The sequence below is a fragment of the Cygnus atratus genome, chromosome 3 (genome assembly GCF_013377495.2).
Source record: "Cygnus atratus isolate AKBS03 ecotype Queensland, Australia chromosome 3, CAtr_DNAZoo_HiC_assembly, whole genome shotgun sequence".
In the NCBI taxonomy this organism is placed as follows: Eukaryota; Metazoa; Chordata; class Aves; order Anseriformes; family Anatidae; genus Cygnus; species Cygnus atratus.
This window is the reverse complement of record NC_066364.1, coordinates 9750862-9765505: the sequence shown is the minus strand read 5'-3', so window position 1 is coordinate 9765505 and position 14644 is coordinate 9750862.

Genomic DNA, 14644 nt, shown 5'->3' with positions numbered 1-14644 from the left:
GACTTGGCCAGGCAGAGAACGCAGGCTGGCTTACGCCAGGACTTTTCTGTAAGTGTGATACCGTTTTCTCTTGTGCAGAATATTCCTTGTAATGGAGGCTCTGTTGCCTCTGAGCAGGTTTTTTATTTTATTTTTTTATTTTTTATTTTTTTAACAAAAGAAGCTTGATCTGAAAAGGTTATTAAAGTTTACAGACTTTCTATGATAGATGTTGTTTCAAAATCTATTTTTATGATGGTTTTACCTTCTTAAGTTTCTAAGTTTCCAATCAACATTTATAGTTTCTTTGCATCTATTCTTCATATTTTCACACATCTTTCCCCAAATTTCCATTTTTCTGCCTTTCTCCAAACTAGCATCTTAAAATCTAAAAGAAGAGTTCGATTTTGAACAGAGCTGTACAGCTAAAAACACTCACCTTGCGGAGACACAGAATAAATCTGGCCTCTCTCTCTTTTCTACAGTTTGTCCACTTGAGCTTGTAAGGTACATTCAGAGATCAGCTGAAGACAGGACAGTGGTGGCAGACATAGATCTCTGGTCATTATGGCATCTGCGGGATGAATGGTAAGAGACATAAAGCCTCTGGTTAAAGTGTCCTTCACTATAAACAGCATTACGCACACCTTAAAAGATTTCCTTTTACAGTATGGGGCTGCATGAATTTTACTTGTCATTATTTTCTATTGATTTAGTCACAGTAGTATAAAACTGTTTATATAGCACTTCATATTTAAATGTCTCTTATAAACACTATCATATTTAAATGTCTCTTATAAACACTATCTTAATGTCTCTTATAAACACTATCTTATTCAGAGGAAAAATGTGTATTTAATTCCAAGCTTGATTACAAATTTTCCCAAATTTTCCCCAATTTTTTGACTTATTTCCAGTTTTAGTGCTAAATGAAAAACGAGAAGTAAGCCATTGACAAACAGTTGGTTTTAACCCATTTCTTTTGTTTTTGACCTTTTTCCCCAAACTACACCATATTTGCAACAGGGAGGCAGACAGAATAATCAGAATATTCTTTTGTCCACAAATCATGAATCTAGCATCTATTTTTTGCCTTGGTTTCTGTCACATTTAATTAGTTAACCAAATTTATACCAAAACAGTGTTGGAAAAGGATTCTCTCAAATAATACTGAGCTGCTTCCCAAAATCACATAATTCAACAGGAAGTCTGTTAATCAAATGAGTTACTAATTGAGCTAGCATTCAGTTCATAAAGGGATAGCTCAGATGTAAGATACAGGCTATGTCCTGTGCACAACATAATTCTGTGGTAATTATTAATATTTCAGTTTTTCACAGTACTGAAATACAACAAGAAGTTAAAATTGCACACATTTTTTTAACTGCAATTGAAAGCTTACTTAGAATTACAGAAACCTAAATTTTCTTATAAAGCAATAAATTTTCTGATGAGAACAACATTTGTTGGAAAGCTTTGATCTTGAAGGATTTATTAACAAACTGGGAAACAACTAATTGCTGAACTTCACATCCCTGGCCAGTTTCTAGTTGCATAATATTGCAGACTGACTACTCTGTAGTTTCAGTTGAGATGGCATTACCCCCTGCTTCCTGTTTATTTGTATGCAATTTCACAGTGAACTATGTTTCATTGATACTTGGGTGCGATCTTGTATCCCAGGACCTGTTTAAGGGTGAAAAGCATTAAATGAACAGTCTCTCTCTTTTTCTTGCTTAGAGAAGACAGATAAATGTTCTCAACACTCAGCTGCACAAGGTATAGAGTCAAGTCCTTATAATCTGTGGCAGAAACTCCTTTGCTATAGGATTTCCTGCTATGTAATTGAAATGTTTGCCTCCAACAAGGAATTTACTTCCACCAGGCACCAATCTATTCTTACATGCCAGACTGGCAGCTTCCTTTGTTGTTTTGAAGAGGCTGGAAATTCTTTTAGGAATTCTTTCAGACCTGTGGGACTAAGCCTACTATTTAGTTACTTTCAATTGTATCTTTGTGGGATACTGAAGGTTGAACAATGCCATTTCAAGAGCCCAATTCTCATTCTTTTCTTCATTATTTCTTATATGCTGCCAAGTCGTAATCGTGACCCTCTTGCAGTAGGTGTTCTGTAAACATTTGCACAGTCCCTCTTCCAAAGAGCTTGTAATTTAGCACGAAGACTAGACAAGATTAAAGGAAAAAACTCAGAAGCAAATCACTTGGATGGGGTTGGTATCCATCGTGTCAGGCAGCACCAGCTATTTACTGAGGCGTTTTCGGTTCCTCTTCTGAATGTCTTCCTGCCACCAGAGTAGTGGTTAAAATCACCATAACCATATTATTATTATTATTATTATTATTATTATTATTATTATTATTATTATTAAATTTCCTTCTCCCACACAAAATCCATTGACAGAAGTTTGTGGATACTTATCACATTGAGTTAAATACTATGCATATAACCCCTTGTAATGAAGGCTCTATCTGATGTCTTGTCAGGAGGTTAATTCTGTCTCTTCAGCACTAATTATCTGGGCAATCATGACTGATTTCAGGGGGATCAAACCTCCAAACATTTCTTGCTGGTGTATTACAGAAGATTTATTCTTATGTTCTTTGGCACCTCCAGTGGACCATGGCAGGCTCACAGCTGGTCAGGGATGATACCTGCCATGATGCAGAAGCAAGTGAGAGAAGTGATTTTTCAGCCTTTGTCAGAGGAGGTGCTATGGGATGGGGGATGGAGAGCAAGCAGAGATTGATGGGGTATGGAGAAAGCAAGCTTTTAAAGCTCTGTCTGCACATCCATTCATATATTTTCATCCTGTAACATTAACATGTGGTAGACATCCAGCCTAAAGTGGAAGCTATGCCCTGTTTTCACATATGAGCTCACTTTGTCCCAGCTTTCCTGCACTGTTTGAACTCACAGGTGGCTGCAGACCTGAAGCAGCCCCTCTATTCTTGGTCCCCCTTTCTGTCTCTCTGCTTACTTTTTTTCCTGGCTTGTAGCTTGTAGCTTGGAAGAAGAGATGGAAGTGGACGAACAGGAAGAACACTAAGCTACAAATTATGTGCATGGTGGGATGTATCTGAAGGACAGGACAGCATTCACCTTGGTCTTGTTTTGAGCTGTTCATGGCTGATCTCTGATATTACTGTTGACATTGCCTCATTGTGCAGACACTGTTGTGCAGCGCACTGACAGTCATGGGAGCTTCGCAGTGTGTATTAGAAAATATGTTAGGTGTGGAGAGGAGACAATTTGACTTCTCATATTTAAGAAATAAGATTTGTCTTGTTTCCTTTTCTCGTACTTTTAGAACGAGATGAGCTCTAATGTTTTTTTCTCTATCACCTCATAAGCATTAAGGCATTCTTCAGAAATGTGTTAGAAAACAAATTAAAAATGAACCAAAAATGGGGGCAACAAATAACATAATAAGATTTTTAATCAAAACATGGTTATTCTGATGCATAGAAGACAGAATAGATAATCAAATAGATGGATAGATAATACTTTAACTGTGAAACATTCACCGATACTCCTAGAAATATAGGAATGAAAAGTATTTTATAAGCGTGCTGTTAAAAATGCAGAAAGGTCTGCTCATTTCTTGACACCATATGTCTGTTTCTTGTATTAAAGGGTTCGGAAACATTGTTTATGGACTTTGCATGACCGTGAATGCCAAAAATAATAATCCTATTAAATTTAGTCCAAATAGCATGTAATGAGATTCAAAATGATATGTTAAATACACATTCTAATAATGAAACTCAAATTGCTTTACAAATAGCATTGGGAGAACATTAGCCTATTTTGATTCTAATAATTACTTGCATCCTGTGTTCCAAATCTATTCAATATGCTTTTTGTAAGAACAAATATTTGTTCTACTAATTGTTCTGCAATTCTCCTGGTTATTTTTAAAAGGCTAAAGGGCTACACAAGACCAGCAGTTGTCTGTTACAATAAGATCTGGTTGTTTTTTTTACTTTAATCATCTTACAGTATTTGAAGAAATTAGGTTCTCTAATACTTCTGTCTTTTGTCCAGATTTGAGTTGTCTGTGTTTTGTATACTATCATTAAACCACTTTTCAAGTGAATCCTTGCCAGACTAAACATAATCTTTCCTCATAGGACATTCCAACCAAACCCCATGCAACCACTATAGCCTTTTCTGGATTGTCCTAAGATGTGGATTCCTGCTTTTTAGGCTGGGTACTATTCCTAGTTTATATTTTAATTCTTATGCAGCTATTAAGATATTATCATCATATCATATTATCAGCTAATAAGGAGCTATCGATATATTTTTGACTGCAGAAAAATGTAAACTCTCTATAAAGACACCATATGGTTTAAATGTTTTAAAATATTGTTTTTAAGTAGAGACAGAAAGACTATGAATGGGAAAGGAACTCAACTTTGGTTTACTTCTGGCTTCACACTGAAACAGCCGGGGATCTCGGTGGGTATTAGAAATGGACCAGAATTGTATAAATGCTACTTTATCCACCCCTTGAAATATTTATTCAGGTTTCTTTCTTTAAGCTTTCTACAGATGTGAAGTCGATTAGTCTTCAGTCTTACTGCCACAATCTCAAAGACCCAGTGTGTGGCCTCCAACACATGGAAAGATGACCAGTGTGCAAGATGCACAGGGGACTTTTCAGATCTGAATCCAACAGTCTGAAAAATAAAGTACATGTGGGAAGTGTGTCTTCTTTCTTTTGACAGTGAGATCAGGTTCAAGAAGTTAAGCATGTGAATTAGGTAACAGGACAGAAGTCAGGCAGACCAAGCTTCATTGTCTTCATTTGCCACCACGTTGCATTTGTATTTTACTCTTTTAAAAATTCATTAATTTCATTTTATACCACACACATTGAAATTTTCTGAAGACCACTGTAAAATTACAACTTTTTAATAACTTCAGCTCTTTCTAATTTCCCTGCATTCCACTTAAAGCAAGGAGGAGAGAAACTGTTAGATAGCAAAAATGTCCATAACAATATCCTGGCCTTAAAAATGTCCTATGTTTGAATGGTGATTTCTTTTTCTTTTCTTAGCTGAATTGCATGTAATTCTTTTCACATACATGGAATAGTCCTGGGTATCAAGTACAGCTGGGATTTCTGAATACAAATACAACCTGACTGCATACCACTGAAACTAAACTCAGTTGCTTGGAGAGTCTATTGGCGAATTCCTTAAGTCTCATTAATCACGTATGTGGTGACACTGGAGGGGGCTCATTACTTTTTTATTTCTCATTTGTCTCTGATATTCCCTGTTTATTACAAAATCCCTTCCTTTTCTGGAGTTATAATGTGGCTATTTTCCAATACAGTTGTACCCTTTCATTCCCAAGTGGAGCCACCCATTTGTGAGAGCTGGGAACCTGAAGCTTTTGATGAATGTCCTTATTGGCCACAGAGCAAAGAGACCATGACAGACCTCAGAGATGCTTGATGGTGTGGCCCACCAGGGAGATGACAATTACAGATGGAGTTTGCTTATGCTGCTTGCACAATCTTATTCCAGTTTCCATAAGGCAGAGCATATTTTTCCCTCCACTCTTGTCTAAGAAATCTGGGATTTCTCTTTGAAAAAATGCATATCTATTAGGAAATTTAAGAATTAATCTACTGTCTTTGGAACACAGATTCTCTCTTCCTATGTTGATGCCTAGAAAAAAGTTTACAAAGATATTTAGGTGCCAAACTGTGTTTGAGGGCTGTCACACACTGTGCATTGCAATGGTCCCTGTTTCTGTAACTGCTACTACCAGTGATGTTTAGCATGGGCATGTCCTGACAATGTGCACTTTTTCTGACTGCACTAAATTTGCAGTAAATGCAAACTGCTCTTGATTTTCACACCCTGCCTGTAGGAAACTCTACCCTCTTTATTGAGTAGCTGCACGGAAATCTTGGCAGGTAATATGAGATGAGGAAATTATCATCAATAATTAAACATATACTTCAAATTATTTAGATTCCAGATTGTTAAGAAATGGATCTGCCTAGCTCTGTGCAATATGCTCTTACTGCTTCAGGAAAACCATGTGTCTCCTTATGCTCGTGTGGCTATCTAAACCTAACAGAGAGTAAAAGGAAATGTGATGATATGAACATTTCAGGGTGCCATGACTGCATCATGTGATCCAGCTACCCTGCATTTGAACTCATCTTTGATTCCACTTCCAATTTGCTTGCACCTGCTACTGTATAAACAGACAGATATTTACAATGTAATGTTGAAGCTTTATCTTTAAAAGGCTCTAGGCTGGATTCCTCTCTTGCCTCTGTGCAGCAGTATATCATGGCCACATACTTTGAGGGGCAGTCATTCCGGGCAGCTTTTTACTAAAGGTGATGTGTGAGGTATGTGGGATGGAGCTGTAGATGGATTTCACCTTGTGCTTACACTGCAATAGTGAATGCTGTTCCAGAGGTCTGCAGTATGCTGTTATTGCACAGTTAGCACAAGGAAACTCCATTTGATTTGATGAGCAGAGGACAAATTTTGAAAAGCACGTGAAAAATATTTCATTCACTTTTTGATATGTGACCTCCATATTCCATTTTTCCAGAGAGGTAAAAGCTGGACTTGAAAACATCATATCTGTCAGGGATCTCCTGGTTCTTTTGCTAAGCTCATAGCAAATTTTCCTTGTTTGGAAAAATGTGATCTTTCAGAAGAAAAACTGTGTGGGTATAGGTATCAATTCAAAGCTGCAGGTATGCAAAAGCATAGCCCATCTGGGAGAAACAAAGGACTACAGAGAACTATTAGCTCTAAAACATACACTGACACATATATGTATGTATGTATATATATAGCAGATGTAATGTCTAAGTATTATTCACATAAAATCAAGAGCACAAAAATTTATTGCAGGATTCATGGAGTCTGGCACTTTTTTCTTCATTCCAAATGATAATCAGGTGGTGTTTCTTTTCTTTATTTGATATAGCTATTTCCCTTTTTGGTTTCTTGGTAGGAATTTGGCATAAAACGGAACACCACTGCTGTGATTCCTACTAATTGTCATGTTAAGTAACTCGACGCTAAGAGCTACCATAGGTGTTAACAAAAAATTGCTTCCAGAACATAAATGTGTGTTGCCAGCAGAATTTAACCTCAGGCTATAATAGTAACACTGAGGCACGATGAGGTTGAAGTGGAGTTCTGCCAGATTTCCCCATGCAGATTCTGCAGGTGTTTCCCTGAAAAGGAAGAGTTGATAATAGATATGATGGCAATTTCTTTGCTCCAAAAGATAGCATGGGCAAGTAGACTTTTGGCATGTGTTTTGACCAGGAAATAATTCGTGATCTCCCTGATATTATTTTAATACATTTTTATAGAAAGCATAAGGAAATTCATGTTAAAATATATCATGTGTCAAAACCCCTGTATTTGATAAATGAAAAATGTTGGTGGCTATTCCCATAATGCTTTTTGAATTGGAAACATGGGGAGAAATCAAGAAAATGGAAAAGAGCAATACTTCAGAATGAAAACATATGAAATATAGAAGGTCTATTTTTTTTCCCCCAATCAGCTCTACTTGGCAATTTCAAGAAGATTTTGCTAAAACCTAACTTGCTGACTCTGCAGCCTGGGAGGGGTGATGACTTTCCATTGCCTCAGGTCCACTAGATGAGTCCAAGCAGCTAAAGGTCAGTCCCACTGTGTCCTTAGTTGCAGCAGCTTCATTCCCAAAGACACCAGCTGGAGTCACGTCCTGGTGCATACTGCTGTATCCTCTAGGGTGGCCTCTCCTCTCATTCATAATGCAAGAAATCAACTAAAGTCAATGGAGTTAAGAGTAACAAATGGGAGGAAAAAGAGGAAGGAGGGTCTTTTGTCCATAAAAGCTGCTAAGTGTTACGTGCACTTCAGCCAGGGCTGATTCCACTCCCATTAAGAGTTTTATACTGCTGGAAGTGCTAAGGAAGATCTGTGGATCAGAAAGCTGTGAGGCTCTCTTTCATCTGCAGTGGCCACCAGCATGTCCCAGGTGTGGGCTGGATTGTGATGCTCTATGGAGACACAGATTTACCTCCCCAGGAACGTGGCTCTCAAGTGCCTGTCCAAGCTGTTTAGCTCTGGGCTGGCTCAGGCTCTCAGTGAATGAGCACATATCTGCTGTGGTAATCATGATCCTTTCCTCTCTTTTGCCAAGGAAGATTTTGGATTGACCTGAACATTTCAGAGGAGTCCTGGAATACACAGGAAGAAACATAGTTGGGTAAAGCATAAATTTTAGGTGAAGAAAAAAAAAAAAAGGTTTCTAAGTACTGAGAGGTGGGACAGTGCTGTTCTGGCATAAATTCAGCAAGGTGGATATATATGTGTATGTATGTGTATACATATATGTGTATATATATATGATTGGGCTTTGCTACCCCAGACAGACACACTGAGACGAAGTCAGTCTGTCCATACTCCCCCCAAACCCACCCTGAAATTATAATCAGCATCATGGCTGGCTTTTCTCACCTTACAAGTGTTGTCCCAAATGTACCAGTTATACACTCGTGAACCTGCCCCATTCCGTCTCCCACACTTGTCTTTTTCCCACCCCTGTGTGCCTGCAGCTCTCCTTTCTGCCTTTTAGCACAGCTGAAATCAAACTCAGTCTCTCCTTACATCTCAGTGAATGGGGGGTGAGTAAGTAGCAGGCTTGGAAGGGGATGTAAATTTCTTCAATTTGCGTGATTTTTTAATCCCTTTCTTCTCTTTACGTGAAATGAGATCACTCAGTATCTCAACAAATAATTGATGTGTTGAAATTAACCCAAAATTTAAGTCCTGTGAGCAAGTCACAAGGCAAGTTGGATTCTTTTTTTTTAATTTTCTTTCATTCTCTCTTTTTTTTTTCCTCTCTTTTCTTTTTAATGGTGAGTCCAAGTAGGGGAGTATTGCCAATGTGCTTATGAAAAAATGACAGACAATCCATCTGCAGAGAAAACAAACAAACCAATAACTAAGTCTCCAATCCAGGAGAAGTACATCAGCTTTCACCTGGCATCTGCGTGGCTTAGTCTAATCAGATTGAAAAGCAGTAGAGTCTTGCTGGCTAGAAATGAACAGGCAAAATTTCAGGAGAGATAAAATATGAGATTTAAAATGTATGTTGGGTTAGACTTCTACCCTTCCTGGGACCTGGGAAACTGGGAATTCACTCCTGGCCCTATCATTGACCTGCTCTGTAGGTGAGGTTAGCATATCTCTGTGGTTCTGTTTCTTCTAGTGCAAAAATCTGATACTCAGACTGCTCTGAAATATGAACTCTGCAGCTGAAGCATTCTGCAACAGGGAAAATATGGCAGGGTTTGTAGAGATGGTGTTTTTTTTTTTGTTTGTTTGTTTGTTTTAATCCCAGAGGTGCATTTGAAAAAAAAATCAGGCTTGAGGGACTCCTTTATTTGCTGCACATGTGTATGTATGGGGGTCAGAGTGCCAGCACCTGGAGTCTGATTGTTGTTCGAGGGTCCCAGTGTCTGTAGCGCCAGCAACTGGATCAAGTGGGGTTGTACCATTGCTGGTGCACTGGAAGCAGGTGTGTGGGGCTCTGAGGGTGAGTCCGTGGGCAAGTTGGCTACTGGAGGGACCAGGGGAGTCCTGGTCAGCTGCTGGAGAACTGTGTGTGTGCTCGTGTGTTGCAAGTGAGAGGATCTGTGCAAGCATCTGCAGAGGGGCTGCGGCCTTGTATGTGCAGAGTCTGGGATCCAGAGCTGTGTCTGAAGCAAAGCCATAGGGTGATATTTGAGAGCAGGATAAATTTGGTAAGGCTGGCATCTGGGTGACCCATGTGAGGGTGGAGGTTGCCCTGACCAAAGTCAAACTTTACTCTGTGTCCACCCACCTGCAGGCTTAGCTGGGGGCAACCATGGCAGACACAACAGACACCTGAGTCCACTCAAGTTATTTTTAATCAAAAAAGGGGAATGTGGTTCAAACCCCACTGCAACCTGCCAGAAGGCTCCCATATATTTGCATGATATAAGATCGTGAACAGGGAAACAAACTGCTTTGGGAAATGGTGTTATTGCATGGATGTATCCTGGAGTGAACTAGCTCGGAAAAAACAGCCTCACAGCAGTGAAGTTTGAGTGGGATCTTCCTCTGCACATCCCCAGCTATTTCCACCTCCCCTGTTTCTGTACTGCAAAAGACAATTGGGATCAGTGTTGAAAGCTGAGAAATATTGTGAGAAACATTATTCTTGGAACAGCACATGTATGTGCTTAGGGATGAGAGGGGACGTGTGCCAGTGCGGGGTGGTTAAGGAGGCTTCAACCACATTTAGATTAAGGCCAGATTTAGGCTCAGCCCAGGAACTTGTATGGGTGTTTGCTGCCTGTTTTCCAAAGCTAAAGCTGAAACTAAGGAAAACTGCTTGAACAGAGGGAAAGAAGAAGGTTTACAGTGTTTATCTATACGGTTAAAAAGCAGGTTAAAAATGATGGGAAATTATTAGGAAAAATAATTAATTTCCAGTATTTCCTTTAAATGCCACCACAATTTACCAGCATTTTGAAGAGTTCTGCTATGGGACGTGCACAGCAAAGGCAGGCCTGGAGCTTTTGTCTGCTACAAGGTTTCACCATCTGCAACCAGACAGTAAATGTTAATCTGTGGCAAAGACAAAGCATAACCTCTGATGATTCTTCACTGTAGCCTTTGCAAATCATCTGGCCTCTGCCTATTTCACTGAAAAAAACTGTTTTAGATATATGTTAAGATGGAAATTTAGAGATATTGCTTATAAAACTGGCATATCTCTCCTCTATATAGACTCTGAGGAGAAACCAGTAAATAGTGATGTAAGTCCTTTTCACTGTTTTGAACTGAAATTTTAGTTTTAGTACGGTAATTTTTCTAGTTTCCCTCCTCAAAGTATGACAGAAGTACTATAGAAGTAAGATGATTTTTCTGTTGAAGAAATCTTTTGTTGTTTTTTAGGATGTTTGGTTTACCTTTTTTTAAAAAAGCAAATGCTTATAAATGTCATCTAAACTTCCATGATTTTCATTTTTCAATGTCATTTTAAAATGAAAAATATTTTTCATACAAAAAAGTAGGTCAAATATAGTGATACAATTTTTTGAAAAATACATTAAAAAAAACAAAAACAAACAAACAAACAAAACAAAACGAACAATGCCATTGAAGATGATTAAACAGTCACTGATACTCCAGGCTGTTCCTTGGTTTGCAGTATGTGGCATAGGAAAGCAGACTATTAAAATTCATCTGATAAAGTAGAATGATTCCTGTGTCTAATCCCTGAGTGCTGTAGAAAAGGAGAGCTTTGTTACTGCTAAGAGACATTTAGCTTGAATTCCATCAAGCTAGGTGACTTCAGGAATTAAAAAATAAATCTCTCAGGCTCTGTTGAAATCTTTTTTTTTCCTCTCCATTTTCCTCCACAAAAGAAAGGACAAAATAGCGTGGAGAGGAGAATTTTAGACATGCACATGTTCAGTGAAAAGATACTTTTTAGCTATAAGAACCAGCTTGTTGCCAATTTCCGTCAAAATAATTCCCCAGGTTAAATCCTGGCCCTATTGAAGTCATTGTCCAAATGCCCATTGGCTGCGAGGGGAGATCAGGATTTGTCCTGCTCAATTCATTAGTGATGGTATGAACCCCAAGCAGTATTACACTTCCTTTAAAGAAAGAGAAGCTCCTACTTACTGTTTATATACCAACGTTATTTCTCACACGTTTATTGTGTTACTCTCCTTAATTTGGTCCCATGCTGGGTCCCTGTGGGATACCACTCAAACATTATGTCAATGATCTCAAAATTGAACTCCGGCGCTTTATTTTACAAATGGCTTCTAGCAGATGTGTGGCACACTTTATTAACTTAAGTACCCATTAGTTGAAAATTTCATTAGTTTGGGGGAAAGGGATCAGTTTCGTCAATAGATCTGGTATGGGTGGACCCTTTGTGTCAACCTGACCCATATCAAAATGGATTATTGTTGTAAGTGAGACAAGCGACCTAATGTTCTGCCTATTATGCACACATGATCTATAACCTTTTAAAATACTAGTGTGGGAAAGGAGCACACTTCACTGCATCCCCAAACCACAGATTCTTAACAGGTGGCAGTCCCTCTCTTAGCAACCTTTGCTATGGGCTGCCTGTGCGGGTGGATGAGTTATCAGGGGGTACAGTTTCCAACCAGGTAACCAGGGGAAAGCCGGGATTGAAAATGAAACCAGAATAATGAATGGCCCAAGGGACGTTTTAATGAGCGCGGGACACAGCTGGTGGAGCTGGGTCTGTAGTGCCATCGTCTGACTGACCAGCGCATTTCGGCCAAGGTGCTTTGCACGCTGCCTGGATGTGTTGTGCTGATAAAGCCAACGAGGTAAAGCTGGATGCGGTCACAGCAGCAACATATGGTATGTTTTACTCCACAGTTTTAATGTTTTGATGCTGTTCACTCCCTGAATGATGGCAGCGGTAGTTTCCAATGCATTTGTTTGACCTTGTTTTGGAAACCATTTTAGGGCCAACGTGAAGGCCACGTGCAAAAATATTTGGCAGGACCACCCACTAAAAGGTGCACCATGCAACCCCGTGGCTGTTTTCTGCAGCAGCTCTCACACGTGCCCTAAACTGCTTGAAGAGAGAAAAGTAAATCTGTCTGGAAGTGATGAATTGTTTTATACAGCAAAGGACAGTCCTTATCATTAAGTTATTGCTTCATGTTTCTCCTCACCTTGTATCACACGCTATAACACTGGGATGTAAGCAATAATATTACAGTAGCATGGCAGCTTGTTCCTGGAGAGCAACTGACAGCAAATGCAGGCTTTTTAGTGAGGTTCAGCTAACCATGAAGCATACCGCAGCCCTCTGAGGGCTCTGTCACTAGGCAGGACTACAGGCAAAAGCCCTCTATTCATTGCCTGCTAGATAATAAATGGAGAAGAGCACACCCAAAAAATCTTGGATAGTCTGATCAATGGATTGGCACAAAATGTTGCTGAAATATGGAAAGAAAAGGGCAATCCTCCAGACACTGCAAAAGTTCTTCCATGCTGCAGGGCACTGGTGCTCCAACATCTTGTTCTGGTGGCTGCATTGACTCCTCTGGAAGTACTTGGAGATAATCTGCTTCCATCCCTCTGTCATCATGTGGTGAGGAATACATGCACACGCACAGTAAAGCTGGTCTGTTTCTGCCCCCCACCCAACCCAAAGGGGATGTGCCACTCACCGCACATATGAAGTGTAAAGCACGTGCACTTTCATGCTGGATAAAACTCTGTCAATGTCTAGGAATTCCCAGAAAGAAGGAGGTTGTTGCAGGGAAGATTGTACAGCTCACTTCTGCTGGGCTCTGTGAGCTGTGGGGTGGGAAGCAGGGTAAGGTTGTAACTGGTCTGACTGGGGCAGCCCCCTCCAGCTGCCATCCTCACAAGGGCTTGTGGGGATGCCTTTCCCTGACATATATTGGACACTGGCATTTTAGCGAGGTGATATGAGGTGTGAGATAGCCAGGAGGACACCAGCTGGGGGAAACTGATACTGCCAGAACGGTTGGTCTGATTTGCAGCCAACTCCTTGCAGCAGCGTCTGGGCAGCCCATGGATGGGACTGGCTGGACAGGAGTGACACAGCCTGAGGTCTTAGGCTGTACATTACTGGGTACAGCCTCTCAAAAACAAAATGAAGTAAATAAATAACAACAAAAAATCACTAAAAGAAAAAAAAAAAAGAAAAAAATGAAGAAAAGAAGAAAGGAAAAGAAAGGAGAAAAGGAAAGGAAAGGAGAAAAGGAGAAGGAAAGGAAAGGAAAGGAAAGGAAAGGAAAGGAAAGGAAAGGAAAGGAAAGGAAAGGAAAGGAAAGGAAAGGAAAGGAAAGGAAAGGAAAGGAAAGGAAAGGAAAGGAAAGGAAAGGAAAGGAAAGGAAAGGAAAGGAAAGAGAAAGACAGCAATACTGGCAATGTTTTCTAAAGGGTAAAACTGACTTTTGGTGATTGGGAAGACATTAGCAAGGCAACACTGCTTGGACCAGCAGCTGTTCACAATATGGCAAGCCTATGGGATTTTGGTACAATTACTAGTCCTGGTTTTCCTGGCTATGTCGATACTGGTAAATTAAACAGAGCCAGAGCAGAGATGCAGGGACTGGGAGACAATTGTTTGCAATATTACATTTTAAAAAAATTCTCTGGCATGTTTTTGATCTCAAACAACTACCACGCTCCCAGACAATTTCTGGGCACAGTTCTAAAGTTAATACAGACCAAGGAGCATTCCCAATAAGCAGCTTAGGGCTGTGATTATCTTGTTGTAGAGACCAAAACAGTCAGATAATACTAATGAAGATGGTGTCAGCAGTGGGTTAGAGTCAAACAGTCCTGGCTGTGCCAAGTTCCCCAGTTGAGGTGCAACCACTCACATAAGGCCATCATGAGAGGCATGACTCCAAAAACCAGCACAAAGCTCAAGTGAATAAAAAATGTCCGTGGTATTGTAGCATTGTGCAAGTTTTCCTTTGGGGAGAAACGCATCTGTTGTAGCCATCTCACTTTTAAAAATGTAGTGTGAGGCTCTCCTTTACCTACCTGTGCCCCTGATTTTAGACAGAATGTTTGAGTATGATGG